The sequence below is a fragment of the Capsicum annuum genome, chromosome 4, assembly GCF_002878395.1.
Source record: "Capsicum annuum cultivar UCD-10X-F1 chromosome 4, UCD10Xv1.1, whole genome shotgun sequence".
In the NCBI taxonomy this organism is placed as follows: domain Eukaryota; kingdom Viridiplantae; phylum Streptophyta; class Magnoliopsida; order Solanales; family Solanaceae; genus Capsicum; species Capsicum annuum.
The window spans coordinates 225,983,538-225,991,897 of NC_061114.1; the positions used below are offsets into that span (position 1 = coordinate 225,983,538).

At 33.8% G+C, this 8,360-nt stretch overlaps 1 pseudogene; it reads right to left on the minus strand.

The window, feature by feature from the left end:
* Nucleotides 1-452: 452 nt before the first annotated feature.
* Nucleotides 453-2,348, minus strand: LOC107869422 (annotated as a pseudogene).
* Between the last annotated feature and the right edge of the window lie 6,012 nt (nt 2,349-8,360).

Sequence of the window (8,360 nt, forward strand, 5' to 3'; positions counted from 1 at the left end):
GAGATATTGATATAGTAAAAAAAAAAAAAAGAGAAATACTTGAGAAATTTAGAATGTAATTAATATTTAAAAAAAAAATTGTACACAAAAATAATGATGATTATTTGAAAAATGAGAAAGTAAATTAAAGAAAACTTGAGAAATTAATAAAAACAATAAAGTGGAAATTTTTTTTTTTTTTTTTTAAAAAGGTGGAAAGAGAGAATGATATGAATATAAGTGAAGGTAAGTAATAATAAATTGATGGGGTCTACCACATCATATGTCAATTAATGGACACCCTCTTACAACTATGATGTGGTGGACCTCTACCACCATAAAATTTTTCAAGACTGCATACACCCCGACTTTCCTTAAAGGTAAGTGAAGATTACGAGACTTAAAACTGATAAGGAATAGATGAACTTGTAAGGATATGAGAGTTGTAACATGATTACAGGAACAGAAAAAAAAAAGCGTCTCAAACATACACAAGACACTAATTAATAAGTGATTTTGGAGACATCAAGCTTTCTGTAAAAGCATAACCATTCACGACATCATGTTCAGGCCATGATACAAATGGTCCACTGGTTGTCCTAAACTCGCACTGCGCTAGGAATTCTTCTGTCGAGCAACAAAATAGCAATTCACCATCAGCAAATCTATATTTCGGTACAATTTTAAAAATTGAACGATCTTGTATTGTCAACAATGTCGTCCAAGATCCCTTGACACCATACTCTTTCAATACCCATAACTTAGATGTAGCATTCCTCCATATATAAGAATTAAGATAAACACAAAGCATTCCTTCCAACACTGAAACGCCAATACAGTTTTTGATCATCACCCTTGTTATTTCCTCTGGCAAGGGTATCTCTCCATGAACTTCATTCGAAATACTAAATGAAACCACTGCAAAGCAATTTCTTGAAGTACCGATCCAATGAAATGTTGCATGTATAAATGCCAAAAACTGCATGGCAAACATCAAACTGCTAAAGCCGCAAGGATATTTATCAATTCTTCTTCAGGAGCCACTTTTCAATGCGAGAATTTCATGAGGCAATTTGTAATCACGATCGTCCTGGTAGATATGAAGGATCTTATAGTCACCGCTAGTTGAGTCATAACCCAGTCTAAAACGAGATTCTGCATCATGTGTCGATTCCAGAGCGGGCAGTACAATTGATTCTCTTGTGGTAGGGTTCCACAACAAAAGTGTAACACGGTTATAATCCAAAATATCAGGAACCTCGATAACAGCTAAGCCATCGCAACAACAATGGATTTTGCAATGCCATGGTTTAGGATTTGAAGGGCAATCAAGTTTTAAGTTTTTGTATATCCTCAATCAGTTGAACAAGCGACAAAGGACAACAGTACATGGAAGCTATATTATTGTCGTTAGGACAAGGTTGGGTGATTAGAAGTTTTTGGGAACCTTGGTCATTCTTGGCCCAATTGAGATGCTTCATCTTAAAGTTAGGCTCAGAGATTAATGTTTTCCAAATACTTGAAATGCATTTGAATCGAAGAAGAGACCGCACAGGTAACTTGCTGAGGATTTCCATAAGTATTTCCTCTTGGAAGTGATGACATGCAACCTAAGATAGGACAAGAAAGAGAGGTCAGACAATTTTCTGAAGCCAAGGATTAGAAAAAAAAAATGGCATTATTCCCATTCTTCCTATTTTTACCAGGAAACACCGCACCCATGGACAGATGAGTTTTCCGAAAACAATTTGAATAATTTAAAGTGAATTAAACAATGAAACTAAATTTTAATTGTAGCCATTGCAAGCAACCTAGCTAGAAAATAGAATTTAAGTCCAACCAAAAACAATTGGGATGATAAACAATATATAGAATTGTCCTTGTTAGCCAACCATAATATCTTCCTTGAAAAATATAATCTTTAATGAACAGACCAAGCAACAACAATTAAAAAAGGTCAATCGTACAAACAGCTAATATGTACAAATCTGGAATTGTTTTTTGATTTCTCCAATCTACTAGTATTTACTACTAAAAATAATAAATTGTAATCATAGCATGGGAAAATATAACGTCTAACATACCAAGCAATAACAATTAAAAAAAAGGATTCAATCGCAAGTAAGTTACAGTAGCCAGAACTTACTCGATCAACGTCCATCTGATTTTTGTGATTAAAATTTAGGGATGCATCTTCTCCATCGCTAATAATTATGTTTGAAAGTTTGGCCTCTAATTTTGTAATTGGAATTGGTTTCTTAGTATTATTTGTCAATTTCCCCTCCTTCTTGGTTTTCTGTGTCATTGTGATTAATTTCAACTTCCTATACTTGTAAACCAAAAAGAAGGCTCGTCCTTTTAATATTGGATTTCAGTTTTGAACCTTTCCCAAACAAATTCGAAATAGGAAAACTTCAAATTAGATACTATTTTAGGCAAATTAAATTGTAGTAGGAGTCTTTAATAAAACTAAAAATTACACAAATCCACTAACTCAAGTTTCACTTATTGCAAAAAAATTTCATCTCTCCAAACATATAAAAAAATTCTATTTTTCTCTAAAAATACATATACATATATACCGGCCCTGTTATGTATAGGAATCAGTCTTGTTATGTATATGTCGGCCTTGTCATGAATTGGCCTTGTTATGCATATGTCGGCATTGTTATATACAAAGATTTCTATGCATATGTCGGCCTTGTTATGTATATGAATCGGGAGAGAGAATAAAGTAGGAAACAGTGTAAATAATTCTAATAAGGTTAGAATTTGTTTTTATTTTTACTTGATAAAACTTCCTATTTTTGGGCCCAAACAGTCCTAACAAAACGGCCATTTGTTTAGCAAAATAAGAAACTGCAATAAATCTTTTTGGCAAAGTAAAGACCGAGAAGGAGTCCTAATATTCTCGTAGTAATCATATTTTTGATAACTTTTGTTAATTTTTATTTATTTTTTATTTTTCATTCAGTGTTCAATATCCATATTGAAACTCGATTAATCAGAATTCGCGTCAAGTAGTGGCCTGGAGGGTAGTTTATAATTTTCAATTATTTTTCTTTTAATATTCATTACTGATATATTTTAGCTTCCAAAAAGAAAGGAGGAAAAAGAGAGGTAATAATAATACTATACACTCAAGTTAATTTAGGCAGGGAAAAAGTCTTCATTTTATTCGTTTTTTTAAATAAATTTATTTAACTGAAAAAAGAGAATATGTTTAGTTTTGAATTTATGCTAATAGGTACTAACGGGTTTACTAGTATTATTTTATTTGAGATTAACGATTTTTTTTTAAATAAATAGGAAATGATGCTCATGTAAAATGCTATGGGTTTTGTTCAGGTTCATTGCAATTCTCTTTGTTTTATTTTTATTTACTTTTTATATTAAAATATAATTTATTCACTTATTTATTTTCACATATTAAATTATTTTAAGATTATTTTGATATTAAATAACTATGTATAGTGTAATAGTTAAATATAATTTTTCAAAATATAATTAATTGAATAAAATATATTTCTAATTAAAATATTTTTAATAAAATGTGGTAAATCTACTATAGTGACAAATTCTCTCATGAATTGTCATGCACTAAACCCAACTTTTCGGTACATGAACTTATTTTGGACAATAAAGTTTTGAGATAAAAAAATAAGTAATTGGCAGAAGAAAAATATTGCAACAATCGTTTTATTGATTTTAATATGTGAGTGTTACAATCTCTATGAATTCTTTGATTCGCCTTTTCAAATATAAATTCAAAGGCTTCGAGCTTGATCTTGACTTTAAACTTGATTTGCGGATTTGACAAATTTGTTCTTAACTTGTGCCTGAATTCAAGGGCTTTTGAGCTTGTTCTTGAATCTTACGGTCTTGATCTTGAAGAATTGGATTTAAATGTTTGAGCTTTGCAGAGAAATTGTGGCGTTTAATCCATGAGCTTTCTCTTGCTTTTGTTAGAGTTCTTGCTTCTTGTTAGAGTTCTTGGTGTTTTTTTTCTGAATTATGAAACCTCTATTTATAATTGTAGAAAGTAAAAAGTCATGATAAATATGAACTTTTTTTACCAATCAGATTTAAGTGACATAACGTCTTTTATAGGCTATGATTCCACTAGGCCCACAACATCACTTTGACACGTAGCACAATCACATTGGTTCATTCACTTGACTTGACATGTCACGTCATTCGACACGTGACATCAATTGGGCATCTAGAATATGATAATATATTGTGTTTAACAAAGTGGGTTCATTATTTGTAGCCCAAATCAATGGTTTAGCAAAGTGAGTTCATTCTTTTTTTTCTTGTTTAATGGTTCTTTGTTATAGTTCGAAGATCCTCAATAGTCTGATAATTGACTTTTTGTTATCTTTCTTAGGTTGAAATGAAGTTGATATTGGTAGTATTGAATTCCTTAAACTTGAAGGTTTTTCAGATATGACATTTAATCACCTCAGGGAAGTTAGACTAGAACATTTTGGAGGAACAACGCCTGAATTGCAACTGGTCAAGCTTTTATTACCCAAGTCCCCTGTATTGGAGAGCATACTAATCGGTACATAACTTTTAGAGGATGAATTTCTTGACATAAGAATAATTGGGAGCTTATTATGTTGTCTCACTGCCTGAGATCTGAAGTACATCATTGTGAGACCATTTTTGGACCTACAACAACAACATATCCAGTGTAATCTCACAAGTTACATTAGGGGAGAGTGGTGTGTACGCAGAGTAATCTCACAAGTTGGATTATGGGAGGGTGGTGTGTATGCAGAATAATCTCACAAGTCGGGTTAGGGGTGAGTGATTCAGGTCATCAAAACTGCAAATAGTTCACCCTCATTAACCAGTTCCTTCATCTTCCCCATTTATAACTTTCAGTGTCTTTAATTTTGTATGCAAAATCCTTTAATGTGTATTAATTTATGAATAACTATATTGCTAATTTATTTTTGTACCCTTTCATACTCAATTATAATAGATTGAATAAAATTGAAGTCAAGATTTGATTAAGAAATAATTTTGAATTTCATGCACTTTGGATGGTGAAAATAAGTCAATTTCACGACCGCGCGAAGCGCAAACAAGTTACCTAGTTCTCCGGTAATGAGAATTCAAATGAACTTATTTGACACCATAGCAACAAGACATAGACAAATTAAAAGAATCAACTAACATTAAAATATATTACTTCGTCATCTTTATAAACGATGATATTGATTGATTTTGTAATTTTTGAACATTCATGTTTAAAATTTAAAATCTGTAACGCTCATGATTTGCGATGTTGAGCTTCAAAACGTTCTTTGAAAATGAAAACGTTCACAGAAAAATCTTATTTATTCTCAGAGAGTAGAAATGAAAATGAGCTCCAACTGTTTGTTTAGTGTGGGCCCAATCATATATCTACAAGATTCGAAAATTAGAGAGAATTAAATACAAAATGGATCAAAATTAAAATTTGGGCCACTGTAGAACTATTTAACCCACGCCACTATTTATTACACTTGGCCCAATTCTTTGTATGTGTCTATGTACATAAGTCTCTACACCCCCCTTCAAGTTGGAGGTTGACAAAACCCCCAACTTGTGAAGATGAGAATGGTGGGCAGCACAGGGCAAAATTTTAGTGAAGATATCAGCCAGCTGAGAGGAACTGGGAGTATGATGTAGGCTGATCAAACCATCTCCTAACTTGGTGCGAACGAAATGGCAATCCAACTCAATATGTTTCATTTGTTCATGAAATACCGGATTCTTGGCAATATGAATGGCTGACTGATTATTACAGAAAACAGGAATGGGCAGAGACGAAAACAACCCAAAATCAGAGAGTAAACGAGACAGCCCAGTAATCTCACCCACAGCCTTACTCAAAGATCAATATTCAGACTCAGCTGAAGAAAGAGAAACTACAGGTTGTTTTTTATCCTTCCAGCTAATCAAACTCCTACCAAGCAACACACAAAAGCCAGTGACAAATCGTCTACTATCAGGGCATGAGGCCTAATCACTATCACAGTAAACCTGCAGAGACAAATCAGGGGAATCATTGAAAAACAAACCAAGAGTAGGAGTGCCCCTGAGATAGCGCAAAAGATGCATGGCAGCCTTCATATGTGGAACACAAGGACGTTGCACGAACTGACTTAGGTGTTGTACCGCAAAAGACAAATCAGGTTTGGTGTGAGTGAGAAAATTCAATTTTCCCACCAAACTTCTGTACTCATCAGGTTGAGGCAGTGAGTCCCCCATATCAACAAATAATTTTTCATGCATCTCAGGAGCAGGGGCGGCTCAAGCATATTCGTGGCCTAAGGCGAAAATCAAACGGAGGCCTTAAAATTTTAAGAAAAAATAGCTTTCTTTTAATGAACTCTATTTTCAAAATTATATAATCGATTTTTTCTAATTATTCTTTTTTAAGTAATAATATAATCAATGCATATAATCTTTCTTGAAACATAGTACTCTAGATATATGAACTTCTTCTAATAATTCTTTCTTTTTATATAAAAAAAATTATTTTTTCTATTGATAATATTCATTTTTTTAAAAAAATTTATATATATTATTGTAAAATATGAGGCCCCTCAAATTTGGGGGTCTAAGGCAGCCACCTATTTTTTTACAAGGTGGAGCCGCTCCTGCTCAAGAGGGCAGACCATTTAACAAGATGTGTCACAATGATACTGTTTGATGTAAAAGAATTCCACAACCAGAATAGAAAACCTCAATACCAAGGAAATAATGCAGCAAACCCCCATCTTTAATTTTAGATTTGGTCATGCAAAAATAATTTGAGATCAGTACCAGTCAAAATAATGTCAAGAAATGGACCTTATACCTAACTCAACCTGAAAAATTAGCTTATAAGGGGAGAATTGCCCAAGACCATATAAGGAGACCAATGACTCTTTAACCCACCGATGTGGGACTCCAACACTAATTAGTGGTGTAAGCCCCAAAAGAGATAAAATTGATCTTGAAGGAAGAATTAAGAAACACAGACAGATTAATGGACGACTTTCACCACTGTTTAGAGTTGGAGAAGACAATCAATATAATGCAGACCTCGTTGTGGCCAAACATACAAGTTCAATAATTAAGACACAAGGTATATCTATAACACTCGCTAAGCTATATCTTTAAGGCATTCTCAGAATTACACTCGCTATGACCTACCACCAAACGTGCAGCTTTAATAATTAACAGTCATGGAATCTCTACTTTGTGTGAAAATAAAGGGTTCAGTGAAATATTAATAAAAAACTTCATGTGCTTCTACATACTAACAACAACAATACGAAATGGGAAAAGATACAACAATCAAGTGTAAATCTAAAAACTGAAATGGGAAAGGATGGTGAATACGTAACTTTATTACCCATAACTCAAACCAGTGGGGAAACTATTTAATCCACATAAAGAACTAAGACCCCAATAAGAGCATAGAAAATCAGGCCACGATCCAGCAGTATGTTTCACCAATAGAGGAACACAAATCAAGTTCAACATCAAACAGACAGTATTCACGTTGCAGAGCAATTTAAAAAAAGTGGTATAAGATACAGAGTGGAGAATCGTAGTTGATAAAAAAATAAAAAGCAGAAGTCAAGGTGGAGGGATCCTGGGAAGAGCAGCAGAATTGATGCGCCAGATGGCATCGATATACTCATATAACAGTTTCATTATAAGTGTTTTGGAAGCATCACACATACGAAACTTTTCCATGGTAGTTGGTCCCAAATCAACCACAAAAGCATCCATAAGCGGCTTCACATGACCATCAACGTCCGCCTCCACATCATGACCATCATCAAATTGAGTATCAGCACAAAATATGAACCTATCAAACTTGTCACAAAGTTGCACCAAAACCTCCCTACCATGTAGAAACCGACTGCGAAGCACCTGAAGCATATAGCGGAGAGAAGATTCCAATGATAGCAGATCAATCAGTCGAGTCTGAGGTTGACCAATCACTTCCATAACATAATCTACAGGATTATGAAGGAAGTAAGTTTGACGCGTTAGAGGAAGTTGGGGAGGTCTAACAAGAAAATCAGGCACACCAAGCAAGGCCTCTAGCTCTTTATTGGCACGACGAGTAGCAGCATTATGGAACATGGGAGCCAAAGAAGGGATACAATGAAGCAACTGAGAAAGAGATATTGGATTGTCAGGTCCAGGGATTAAACCTGACAACTGAATGGGAAGGGGCGCTGTTACAAAAAGTTGAAAGATTAGCTATTTTAAACAAAGTCACAAATAGATTATAAACCAAACATGTGAAAACAAAGAAATTGGTATACCGAGCTCTCCAACAACAGTAACAGCAGGGACCTGCAACTCTAAAACAATAAAAC